Source organism: Brachyhypopomus gauderio, chromosome 15 (genome assembly GCF_052324685.1).
Source record: "Brachyhypopomus gauderio isolate BG-103 chromosome 15, BGAUD_0.2, whole genome shotgun sequence".
Classification (NCBI taxonomy): Eukaryota; Metazoa; Chordata; class Actinopteri; order Gymnotiformes; family Hypopomidae; genus Brachyhypopomus; species Brachyhypopomus gauderio.
The window spans coordinates 15,904,554-15,918,302 of NC_135225.1; the positions used below are offsets into that span (position 1 = coordinate 15,904,554).

The 13,749-nt window shown below is 37.4% G+C and overlaps 1 protein-coding gene across 5 annotated transcripts in view; it reads right to left on the reverse strand.

Moving 5' to 3' along the window:
• Positions 1-13,749, reverse strand: part of LOC143476274 (signal-induced proliferation-associated 1-like protein 2) — a 115,295-nt gene that overhangs the window by 100,306 nt on the left and 1,240 nt on the right. The gene's annotated exons all lie outside the window — the stretch shown is intronic.

Below are 13,749 nucleotides of genomic sequence, written 5' to 3' on the forward strand. Positions count from 1 at the left end.
TTTGACATTTGTGAAACAAAATACAATATTCATTTGTTTGTTTATAAAAAACAAATAAAAAGCCTTTAAAACGGAAATGAGCACAGTATCTGACTTTGGTATCAAAAATCGTATCGAATTTCAATACTTTTTAAAGTATCGTATCGAAGTTGTAATTCTTAGTATCGTGACAACACTATTTTGGATCATTTCGAATATATGTATAAATATTTAACTTAATTAAGTTTAACGTGCTGGGAAATATTGAAATGGACCTTGAAAGTGATGTATAAATGCTTTAATTCCACCTTGTAAAGGTGTATGAACCCTGCAAACATGACTTTGTTCATGCACGGCGCGCGCGCAAAGTTACAAAATTCGAGAGGTGCACGACCTTGCGAATCAACAGCGCGTGAGGCCCTCCGCCACCGCGATTGCATAATTTTTGCCGCGCGGACCCTCGTGCCGCTCGCGCCGCGTCAAGTATAAACCTGGCTTAAACCTAGCTTTAAAGCACTTCTACGGCACTTTCAAGGTCCATTTCAATATTTCCCAGCTGACTCAAGTTCTCTCTAAGCTCGGTTTCTGGAACGGAAAACCTGAGCTTTCGTTAACTCTGAGTTTACTTACCCACTTTCTGGAATACCCCCCTGTTCAGTCAGCTATTTGTTGTGAATCGAAATACAGTTACAATTTCAAGCATTTTCAAGTACTTTAGCCTAAATTCCAGCACTTTTCAAACCTGGAACACAATGCACAATTGAAATTCGTCACGTAAATTTTCCGCCGTTTGCGGAGGTTCGCGCGAGGTGCAACGTTCATTCCCGAAAGTATAAATTCAGCCTTAACTTGTCGCTGATCACCTACAGTGTTTCTCGCACAGCTCACACACACGCAGGTACATCCACACGGAATTAACACAAACGTAGCGCTTTCAAAATAAAAGCGTCACAGTTGAATTGCAGGCACGACATAGATATTTGTTTCATTTATGATTGGCCTCTCGCGGGCCGGACAGGGACGCACAACGGGCCGGATGTGGCCCGTGGGCCGTTGTTAGCCCAGGTCTGATTTAACTCATATTCTCAACAGTTGAACAGGCTCTCGGTATCCTACATGTGCTGCCATCATTGTTTCCCTCTTCATCTGCTGCTCCAAAGAAGTTAGGGCATGCGAGTGAGGCTCTAGTGCACGTCCTCCAGGTGAGCAAAAATGAATGCACTACTTGGTTAATACCAGATTTTATTGACCTATGTAGAATTGATCATTTAAACAAAAGTGCTTCATCCTGATGCAAAGATGTCCATGTTATGTGTTTTAGGAAAAAGAAGACCCCAATGATTACAAGAAAGGCCCCCTCTCCTGTCCAGTCCTTATTCTGAGTTCGTCCAACTGCCTCCTGGCTCTAGGAGATGCACCGATAACTACGCTCCCAAAAGACAAGGTTACAGAGGGTGTTTTGTACCTTATGGCCTACTATTATACTCTATACCAGGAGTGGCCAACCTGCGGCTCGCGAGCCGCATGCGGCTCTTTGCCTGGTTTCATGCGGCTACCCAGCCGGTCGGCTCTCACCTGCACTAATGGCCCGGTTACCTCATCAACTCCGAGGGCGGCACACTGCTTCGTGGTGCACGGTTTGTTTACAAGCCTAGCGAGCTGCTAATACCTTTAAAACCGGCGCAGTGGAAAACACACACTGTGTCTTCAGTGGTCTTCACATGCTCACACTAGGGCTGTCGCAATAACCGCAGTATAGCAATACCGCGCTATTGACGAGAAAATTGCAACGTACGGGAATTAACCGCAACAACCGCAATATTGGTGTTTTTTCCCATGCGAGGGGAAAGTGCCTGTGCAAGAGTTAAAGTCATTTTCCCATCAACCCTCTGTTATCATCTTCTGGTTAAGGAAAGATTTCGTTTTATTGATTTATTTATTAAATTCTCTTTTTGTGTTTAAAATCTCATTTAAAATAATTACCCTACACTTTTAAGAAAGCGAAAGAGCATGGGTTCTTACTGCATCTCATTTGACTTCTGTGTTCTCTATTTGACAATAGACACATATTTAACTGCTCTTAAAACTGTGTCTTCTTTGAAATTTAAAAACAACAAGAACCCTTTACAATAAAAACAATAAAACAATTATATAGCTCTTAAATTAAGATTTCAGACGACAAATGACGCATATCGCGTCATACCGCATATCGCGGTGTTGAGCCACCATAAATAATCGCAGGGGAAATTCTTTCACCGCGACAGCCCTAGCTCACACGCCATACATCCGATTTCTCACGCTGAAAAAAATCTAGTTTATTTATCTATGATTTATCTATGATTCAATGAGTTACTAATTCGCCAACCACTGGCGATCAATCGATCGCGATATAATCACTCCAAGTGATCTTGAAAAGTTGGCAACCCCGGTGATGTTCAAGCGTGCCCATGTGCCGTAACACAGTAAAAAAAGTGGCTCTTGGTCTCTGACGGGTTGGCCACCCCTGCTCTACACATTACTTACCCCAGGTGCGTAGCTACACTGCTTTCTGTCATACAAACGGAGGTCCTCTTGGACACAATCCATGAGCGAGACCTCACACCATCTTTCAAGAAGAGCATGGCTGACTGGAAAGCTTTTGTTGGCAAGTAAAGCTGTTTCCATTCGTATTTAGAATGTAGCCCAATGTTAAGGCCTTAATAATAAGAATTTGGTTTATGTATGGACACATTGATCAGATATTCATGTTAATGTTAATAAGCACTTTGTAAGTGTAATGAGGGGACAGGTTTCAGATGATCATGTCTGACTGTAATCCATGTGTTACACATATATGGCATGTTGTGCTATGTTTGTTATTACCATTATTAGTATGTTATTATGGTCATACACACTGTGAGCCAAAACAAGGTGCTCCAGTCATCCAGTCTCAGTGTAACTGACTAAATGCACTGGACTTTAAGAAATGTTTACTCCTGTATTTCAGAGCTAAATAACATATTTGTTAATGCAAGACTTATTTATTGAAGTATGTGGTTGTTTTAAATCTAGAACATTATCACTACAGTATTGTAGAGCTTACAGTAAGTTAAATGCACTTTAACTGAGGTGAATTGTGTATTATTATGATACAAAAGCACTTCTTAGTGAGTAAAAAATGCATGAGTATTTCCAGCTAACTTCAGGACATATTTTATCCTAAAATGCTTAAATAATCCCTTTCTAATCTTATTTCAAGTTGGTGGTGGTCTAAAATCTAAGACAATGTCACTATTTTAGAACTTAAAATGAGTTTAATAAACTTGAAATAAGGGGGATGCCATGAATAGTGAAAAACACAAAGCTACTTTTGAGGGAAAAATTGCTACTTTTGAGCATTATAAGCTTATTATGATACATAAAACTTTCTAATACTATTAAAATATAGTTCAAAACAAGTTTTCCTAGGTAATTTCAAGATCAGTTTTATCTCAAAAGTCATAAATATCTTGCTTAAAACAAGATTAATATGCTAGTTTTGGCATTTATGGATTTTTTAAATAATATTTGATTAAGTAGGTTTTGCTTAAATTAACTAATTTTTAGTGTTTTTTGAGAGTACAAGATCATTTTTAGTACAAGATTTTTTTTTCTTGTTTCAAGAATTCTTATCAAGCTAAATTTTCTCACTATACTGGCAGATAATTTTGCTTGATTCAACCATTTTTTTCTTGTTTTGTTTATATTTTTCTTATTTTTTGGCATAGATTTTTTGCAGTGCAATGTTTTATATATTTATATTTCTTTTAGTGTTTCTGAAAGCCAACAAGTTGCACTTTGGAATGACATTATTATTGCATCATGTTTTTAATGATTTCTGAGGTTGTTCTACAGAATAAAATGTCTGAATGAGTGCTCATCCCAGACTGGTGATTTCATACTTTTTGCCAGGGGTTGTACATTATAAGAAGAAGAAACTCTAAGAAGAAACAGCCATTATGGGCCTGAAAATGACTGGAGAATAGATGCATTGGAAGTCGGTTTCCAACAGTTGATTATGTCTCTGAACAGTGAAATCTTTGAGCAGGAAGAGCATAAATACAAGAAAACATGACCAAACAGTGATCACTGTGCAGCAGCCAAGATTACTCAGACACAGCATATTTTAGGGTTGGTTTCCCAGACATGGATTAAGGCTTGGACTAAATTGCTGTAACATTGGTGAATCATCATTGCAAATTCTTGTTTGTCTAGGTCTGGGAAATTAGCTGTCAATCTGCTAGTAACAGTATCAAAAAAAACCTTAAGTACATAAAAAACCCAATACCAATTCATTTAAAACAGTGCATCAACATTTAAGACATACAACCACTTCTTCTTAGGGCACCATGTTTTCTACATAAGGTTAAATTAAACAGTTCAGATTTCTGTATTGTTTACACCTGTTTTTTTGCTACTTAGTATATTTAGTGTAAATAGTTACATCCCCAAAATTCAATGTTTTAAAATGTTAATGTTGCATGTTCTTTTGAGTTCTTTTCTCTATTGCCTTGCCTCACTTGGCCAAGGCACTACATCCTACAGCAGCTGGTGAATGGCAGGGCATTGGCAACACCCACCCCCTTCTCCCCCTTAATGTCTGACGTCAGCTATCAGCAAGGCAGTAAGTGGATCTAGTCATTCCTCACGTGCTCCATACAGGAGAGAGAGAGAGAGAGAGAGAGAGAGAGAGATAGAGCGACTGAACTCACCATTGCTAGGCAACCACAGACCAATATGACCATCCTCAAATGACGGCATGTTATGTGTGCAATCTCAGCCAAGCAGAAAATGGCAAGATTTTTTAAGGCTCAGAGGCTGAAGGACACAGCTAGTGCATTACATGATCAAAGACCTCCATAACCTCCAGTTATTCATAATCTAAGTACAGCCAGCACGAAGCAGTAGACTGACGAGACAACAGCTGAATCACACAAAGGAGGTATCAGTGCTGATTTTACTGTCTTTGTTCAGAAGCACCATGCTATTAGCACCTCCGATACCCCCAAACTGATTAACATTATGTAGCCATAGTGTGATGTCTGGAGCGAGAATTAATAAAACCTGAAGCTTATTGGAAGTCTGCCATTTTGAATTTTGTGTTTATGCTTGTAATTGACTCTTATTACAACCTTACATTATTTGCAATGAAGATGTTGGAGGGAAATGAAACAAACACGTGCCTCATCAATACAGCCAGCCTGAAAAGCACAAGTCTTTAAAAAGGCATTCTGGATCATTTGAAGGTATCTGATTTGACTAATGCATAACCGTCTCTGTTCCACAGATGATGAGTTTCATTCGCTAAGAAGATAATGAGGGTTTTCACCAATGGAGCTAAAATTAGCACATGAAAAATAAATTATTTCCTTTGGTGAGGACATTCATTGATCATTTTATGGAATATTCGGCACTGTTCCCAGTTCTGGGGCACTGTGTCTAGATATTTGTATGGAGCAAGATGAGGCAGGAATAGAAAATGTAGATGCAGTAAGAAGGCAAAACTGAAGGCAGACATTCAAACCTGGCTGCTGCTGCCTGTAAATGGAGAAGGCATTTGGCGTCATTTTGGGGATGTGTATGATTTGTGACCTTGGTCGGCTCTGGATAGATACAATGTTGAGGTGAACAGTGATAAGGATATTTTTTGATAATGAAAATGGAAATTTGGACAATGGTACTTTGATGAACAATAAACTGTTGGGTTTGCAGTTTTCCACAATACACTTTTCCCCCTTCAGTTGGACTTTATTAACTTTCAAAATTCTTAACAGTAGCATATGTTATAAAGGAATTGGGTACACATTGTGCTGGTTCCGAGTGGATGGCCAACAGATGTATCCAACTAATATGCAAATGCAAAACTGAAACAGCTACTGTAACGGTTATCCAACTGCATGCCAAAGTCAACATGTCCCTAAGGGACAGAAGACTAAGGAACAACAAGAGAAAGAATGAGGGGTAAGCGAGAAAAAGAAGAATGAAAGAAAGGACAACAAAGGCTAATTTGAAAAAAATACTAGGTGGGTTACAGTATTAGGAACACAACAGGAACAACAATGGTGAGATTTCACATCTTTTTAATTCTTGATTAAACTATGTATTCTATATGATTAAATAAAGAAGAAAGGATCAATGATGCCAGTACAGACAAGGCAATGCAAAAAAATCTCATTTAACAACACTCAGCAAACTGTCATATTATCCCCCCTCCCCCATATGCTGAAGTCAGCTAAACTGAATACACAGGCTGCACAGTATTTGTTATCTGTAACTAGAACTTTGCACATCTTTATTATCACTCACTCCACATAAATTCTTGACATTTTCAACAGTAAGCATTTATGAGTAGCGTTTTAACATACATTTTATATAGTCACCCACTCGTATGTTCTATGGAGGTATGTGTCAGTGATGTGATGAGGTGTGAATGCCCTGCTCAAATTCTACTCTAGTGCATAGCAAATTCCTTATTAAAAGAATAGACTTGATGCATCAAATTTCCCATAAAAACAGATGCTGCAAATATGGTCAGAGGAATTTCCATTCTCTCATCCTACTTGTGTAAACTTTTTGGGAGCAGGTTTAAGCTCTGATGGTGACACAAAAAAGAAGATTGAAAGTGGCCATGTGTGAGGAGATGGACTAAACTGGACTTTTTTAAGAGTGTGCTTTATTGTCTAACTCTTCCTCTTTAGGCTCAAGTCACAAAACAATCCATTTATCCTTAGTATCTGCGACTGCTTCGAAAAAAGCCTACAGAAAAGGCAAGTGTCATGTGCCAATCTAACATGGCTTTTTCCCTGTAAGCACTGCAGCCTTCCAGAACCTTCCAAAAGACAGAAACAAAAAAAAGTGGGTTGTACATCTGTTCCTTATATTTGCATTTCTTTGGTCAAGTTCACAATGCACCATTTGACTCGATGGAAAAAGAGAGTTCTCATTCAAGCGTGAGAAACCAACTCCAATGATTTCCTTTTCCACCCTGTGACTTAACCCATGGAGGACATTCAAACACATTTTCACCAAATTAAATCTCAAAAATGTGGGTGGCAGGGGTTGAATACAATGCTCCCCTCTACAGCTCTCAATTTTAATCTGAGGTTTGTGAAATTATATGCTTGCATGCATTCAAATTTAAGTGTCAGTAAAAGTCAGACTAATGATATTTGCAATAAACAAAAACACCCATTCTGAGCAATATACATTATCCACTGTTTGAGGAACATGTAATGAAGATGTGATGGACACATCAAAATATACAAAAGTTCACATAGCTCTCCTTTGTGGGTAGGAGTGGAACCAGGTGACAAGACAAAGGCCATTTTCAGGTCTCTAGTTTGATACACAGAGGAACATGTTTATGGGGTACTATAAAAGGGCTACAATTGCACTCAGAAAAGTCTTTTCGCTCCAATCACTCAAAGGGGGATCGGATGTAGATGAAAAATGAACATAGGAAGGAGGCATGTCCTTAATCGCTGCACTACTAGAGCTGAACCACAGTGACCCAAATAAGCTCAGACTTCCTTAGTCCTCACTTCCTTATCTTCTGTGTGCAGAGCTGTTTGCTGGAAGTCTCAGGGATGTTTTGAATGTTCCAGTCTCTAAAGCTTCAGAATGTCCTTTCCTCCATGGTACTTAATTTTACAGTAACAAAAGGTTTCCCTAAAGACATAATAAAAAGCATTCTGTCTAAAAAAGGATGCAGCTGCATAAATTTAACCTAACTCCAGATTGACCTCTTTCCATTTTAGCATAAAACCATATTTGGAGATCAGCTCATAGCCCCAAACACTACAATATATGTTTTTAAAGGTACCATGAGCTAAAAAGCCAGTACACACCAGCACACGTGATAGAAAATCTTCATAATGACATACGTAAGTATACACTTATTGTTCACTGCTGTACAAGTCTACAAGATATTCTGTAGGCTACAGCATAATTTGACTAATAAAGGGTGCAACAAGTTTGGGCATGTCTCAGATGTGGCAGCGGTGACTCTTGGTACAGAGGGGAAATAAAGAGTGGTTCATTTCTCAGTGATTGCCATTATCTGCAGTGGGTCTTGGAGACAGTGGGAGTCACATGTACAAATACAGTTGATCCCTATGAAAATACCTTTTCTACTTTAGTAACTAGAGCGTAGTCTACCCTACCACATATACATATATATATATATATATATATATATACATATATATATATATATATATATATATATATATATATATATATATATATATATATATATATATATATAAAATGTGTGTGTGTTTATAGAAGAGATCTTTTTTTTTTATTTATGTGAAGTTTCAATATGTAATAATATACTAATTTATATTGTGATTATCCTGTTTGACACTTGACATGTGATAATTGATATAATCGATTAAGGCTTCATATGCTGTTAAACTGCAGATGACAACAAAAATTGCTTATAATGACCAATTAGTGTTCATTTAAAATGCATTTACATAATTTAATGTCATATCACATAATTCATTATGTTACTGAAAGTCACTGATTATGAGGTAATGTGTAACATCACTGAGGTAATGTGTAAAAAAAAAATATGCCCGACAATGCAATATTACCTACCATGACATTTCCCCCTACCCTCGCCTAATCCAGCTATAAAAGCCTTTTCTTTAGAGAGATGTTTTTAAAACACATTTCCCATCATACAATGTTATAGTTTCGTGCATTTCAGTTTACTGGTGTAGAAAAACAGGGAAAATGCCATTTTTGTCCACAGACTTAACAAATTACATTTAAGTACAATGTCAATGTACAAATCATAATGGCACTTGAATGCCATAATATTTAACACATGAGAAAGGGCCCAATGTTGGGAAAAATCCTTATAAAAATAATAGCCCACCCCAAGCAGACATTCTTCAACAATTAAGTGAACTGACTGGAAATAGTCTGTGTTGTGAAAAGAGCCCAGAAGTTAGAGAGAGCTGGTACAGCTAGCCAACTATGAAACTGCTTTGCATTCTATACCATCTTTTCCAACAAACAGCTACAATGGGAGCAGAAGGGTAGCATTAGTTATAGCATAAGTGTTTTACAACAGAATCTGCTAAATGAATGACATGTAGATGCTTTCTACAGTTGCTGAATAAAGCATTTCTTGGGTTGTCCCAATATTCATTTGATATTTTTAATCTCAGAATGTCTTATATAGAAGAAGGTGATGATAGCTTGGGGATAAAAAGACTAACCCCATAAAATTGACTTATCTATGTCTAGTGTTAAGTCAATGGTGTGTATAAGTGGCCTCATGTTGAGTCCTACAACACAGACCTGCTTTCTGGGTTTGGGGGGTTTCTACTCCAGGGACATGCAGTAACGTCTTGGGAAAATATCTTAATTGAACAATGATGCAAGCAAAAGTAAAAAAAAAAAAAAAGAAATTAAGCAAATGTATATGAGGGGGCTCTAAAATTGGAAGGCAGTATATGAATGGAATCAAACTAATTTGGGTTTCTATTAGTCCTGCATGGCTGATCAGATCCCCTAAAACCCAATATTGCTGTCATTCATTGTGCAACAACCCTCTGTTCCACTCCATCTGAACTTAAAACATGCTCCATATTCAACAATTACTATACACTCTGGTGAATCCTGTGTACTATCAGGCATTGCAGTAGGCAACTTGGTATATCTGTTTTTCAATGTTTAATAGAACGATGAAATAAAAAAATACTTATTATGCAGAAATAATTTGAGAGATTTGAAAGGTGAGCTGCAGAAAAGACTAAGAGCATTTGTGATACTACAATAAACGTGGGAGACAAAAATATTGAAATGCATGTGTATTTGCTGTTGCTATTCTGTAAAATATACAGTCTCAGTGCCACAACAAACAGCTCCAGCAACATTATTACCGTCATATGTAAACAAGACCTTATTTATTCAAATTAAATAAGCTTTGAAATGATCATTTCTCTCCATTAAGAATTATAACACAAACTCTTCACATGGAACCCTACCCAAGTTTTAGCTCTGTGGAGAAAAAAAACTGCCCATCAATGTTTTTGGTCACTGCTCAGTATTTCAGAATATATTTGCTTCTCTTCAGTGTTCTGCATTTGGCATCTAGCTGTGATTACATTGAAGCCTACAGCAGGTTCTGCTAACAGAAAATGTTAGTAGATGGCACTGCATGATTAATAATTCTGCAAAGATGTGGTTATTATCTGCCACCAGATCCCTTCATATCTTATATGAGCTCAGGAATAACAGTATCTGTGTGCCCTTAAATGCACTAGGGAATCGGTGGTGAATCCAAATTAAACTGTCTGTAATTCATTATTAAATATTTATCAAATGGCTTAATGTTACTTGAGACTTTGACAATCAGAAAAAACCAGCGTGAAACTAACTCCATGCCAATGAGGATCACACATTTTATTTTAAGCCCCATTTATAAAGAATGCCATTTTATTATATATGATCCATTCTAATAACATTTCACATTTAAATACACATCCAGTGTCCTTCTCTGGATCAGAACCCCTTTCCTAGCATACAAAAACATTGTGCAGATGTGCAAAACAAACTGGAGAAATTAACTTTCTTTTCACACTAACTTTGGTGTTGGTTGTAGCTCATATTTTCTCAAGCCCTATATCTAGTTCAAGAATTACATGATAAGTAGGTCACCAATACCCCCATGTTCTATCACTAACAGAGGGTGTTCTTGTGTCACCATATAGCCCAGATTCACCATACCAGAGGAGAAATCTGTCTACTCCAAAGCAACATGGGACCATCTGCCATTTTGCGTCTCCTAGTTCAGGGTCACTGGCTTCCACAGAGATTTCAATGTGTGCACTGATCTCCAGGGCTTCTTCAGTATGCTACAAGTATGCTGAGTTAGAAAACTAAGCCTGTCCCACTGGTATCATACTCGAAGAATGTGTGAATAACATCAATGTCCAGAGACATTACCAGGCCAGACTGCACACGTGTCTGCTGAACTGGCCTGGTATAATCAATGTGATATACTTCAGAAAAAAAAACAGAAATCTAAAAATACCACAGCAAAACATGAAGCAAATTCCATTGTTCAAGAAAAGACAATAATAAACAATTAACAAATGTTTGCATCCACTTTCCTGATGCATAAATTCACTTAGCAACTTACTGACCAAATGTCTAGTTTGGTGTACATTTCAGTATCTGTATATCTAATCTGATCCCACTATTATGAAGTAGTGACACTGATATAAAGCAAGCCTTAAACTCAATACTCTACTCTGCTACTATTCATTTGTAAGTTCATTCCTGTCTCACCCTTCTCACCTGACAACCCTTCTAGTGAGTAGTGATATATTTTTCACACTCCGGTCTTCTACCAGAGGCCTTGGAGTTGGACGGTGCCATACAGTATTTTTGCTGTGGCTCTGATTGTGCTCTTTTGCAGCAAGAGAGATAATGTTGTAATTCCTGGGATCAGTTGGAGCAATTTCTCAATCTTAAGGGTTACAGCCCAAGTGATGCCATCACAACTGTGCCAACCTTGATGTTCACCTTCCATATTCCCTCCATTTCTTCTGGAGAACTATGTATGGTAAGGGATTGTGTTTTTACTGTACACTTACAAATAGTACCTTTCCAAACAAAGCCATTTGAAGACATACTAAATGATTTTGCAGCACATTATGGATTGTTTGTCTGATATCTGTCAATTCAATTGGCAAGACAGCTGTTCAACTAACCATTAAGTGTGACCATAACATTTACCTTAAACCTTTTCACAGAACGTAATTCTAACCAAGCCCCAATCCTTCATTACGTAAGCACCTTGAGCCGAACATTCAGAAAAACAATAGGAACTCTGATTCAGATATACTTGGGCTGTCCTGGAGGCAAACCTCTTCAGTCCCACAGGAACATGATCAGAAAATATCACAACCTGGAATTCACAATGTGTCTGGGTTTTATGGTTCTCTTCTCTTTTATCTCAGATACAAATGTCCTCCAAACATTTACAACAATCTAGCACATTCTGGCCAGTATAGTTAAGAGATCACCATTCAAATCCAGTTACGGTTCAGGTGTCATATGCACTAAATAGGCTATAAAATGTCCTAGTAACAACAGCCAGAGATAAGCACTCATCTTGACATGATTTTGTCCAGATCAATGAATTTCAAAACCACATCTTCCTCTAGATCTGTGAGTATTCTGAGATTCTTCTCCTGGTTAAAAGATGCTGATACACCCAAAGCTCAAACACCTTTTAAATGCTGGTAAAAACAGACATTCAACATAACTTAACTGTCAATACTGTTAATAAAACAAATGACAAAATACCATCATGAAATTGTCCATCAACTGTGTGACTTGATATTTTTTTTCAAATGTGCTGTAAAACTGATTTGTTTTAAGTCAGATAATTAGCTGCAAGTATCAGCATGCAGTATTTATAAAAATGCCCCCCACCCACCACACTCAGCCCAAAAAAGTTTTATTTAATTGTGTAACACACTGTACAAATTTCTTATGTAATCTAAACATCATTCTGCATGAACCATGTCACAAAGCAAGAAATGGAAACAGATACAATCCTGCAGGCAATAGGACACCACTTACTCTCCCCTGAGATAACTGGAGCTGCAATGAGGACGTTTGAGCACAACACATAAACCAAATGATCTAAGCAACAAGCGATATGGTGCCATTTCATTGGACATTTAAGTCAATAAACCCTCTGACCATTAAAAAAGCAAACAAAAAAAACTAAACAAGAATATACTACAACATGAAAAATTATAATATACATTCGTGATGAGAATGTTTCATAATTAGCATAACTGAACAATGCACAAGGAACAAGAAACCATTCTAAGTCATTAAAATGATTACAAATTAAAAAAGTAATCAGCTAATCCTGGCAGGCTTTTGAGAGGCATGGCACAAAACAGTTTATCAGACACATTCAAGTATTTTGATATGTCTGTACACTGATTGAAACAACAATGATAGGTCGGTGACAAAGTGGAAGCAAAATGGTCCCCCACCCCCCTGTCAAGCTCCTTTCATCATCAGAAGGAAAGAAAAGCTTTCTACACCAATCCTATGATACCCGTTTTATAAAACCAGTGTATGTTCATTTTGTTATCTAACTATAATAAAGTATGAAAACCTAAGTAAAAATTTATTTCTAACAAGAAAAAACTGTGATTACAATATAAGCACACATTAGAACAATATTCTCATATCAAAAAAGCAAGAAAACAAATGAGGTTATTTATATTCCAAGTGATTTTAAAACAATACACAATGCTTTCACATGGTAATGGGTTTCCTTCTAATTGCTTGTAAAGTATTTACAGTAAACTCTCCTTTGGGCTCGGATTCAACACACTCATGAGTTTCCTCTCAACCACAACACCTACATTTCTCATGCAGCCTACAAAGACCCTTTTGTATAGCTCTTCAATTTAACTAACTGTTAATTGTGTGAGAAAAATTTATACATGGGCAAAACTGGTAAGGGTTCTGTGCTATTCTGCAAAGAACACTAGGACTTGTAGACTCCATACAGCAAATAGGCCACTTAAACAGCCTCGGGGAGAGAGATCCAATCTTTTCAGGTTATTTACCAGTTGACCAAATCTGCACGCTCTGACAGCCATATAGCCAACCTCCAACCACACAAGATATCCGAAAAACATTAAACATGCGTGACAAGAGCCCTCTTGTGGTGGTACGCATAGCATCTCCATTAAA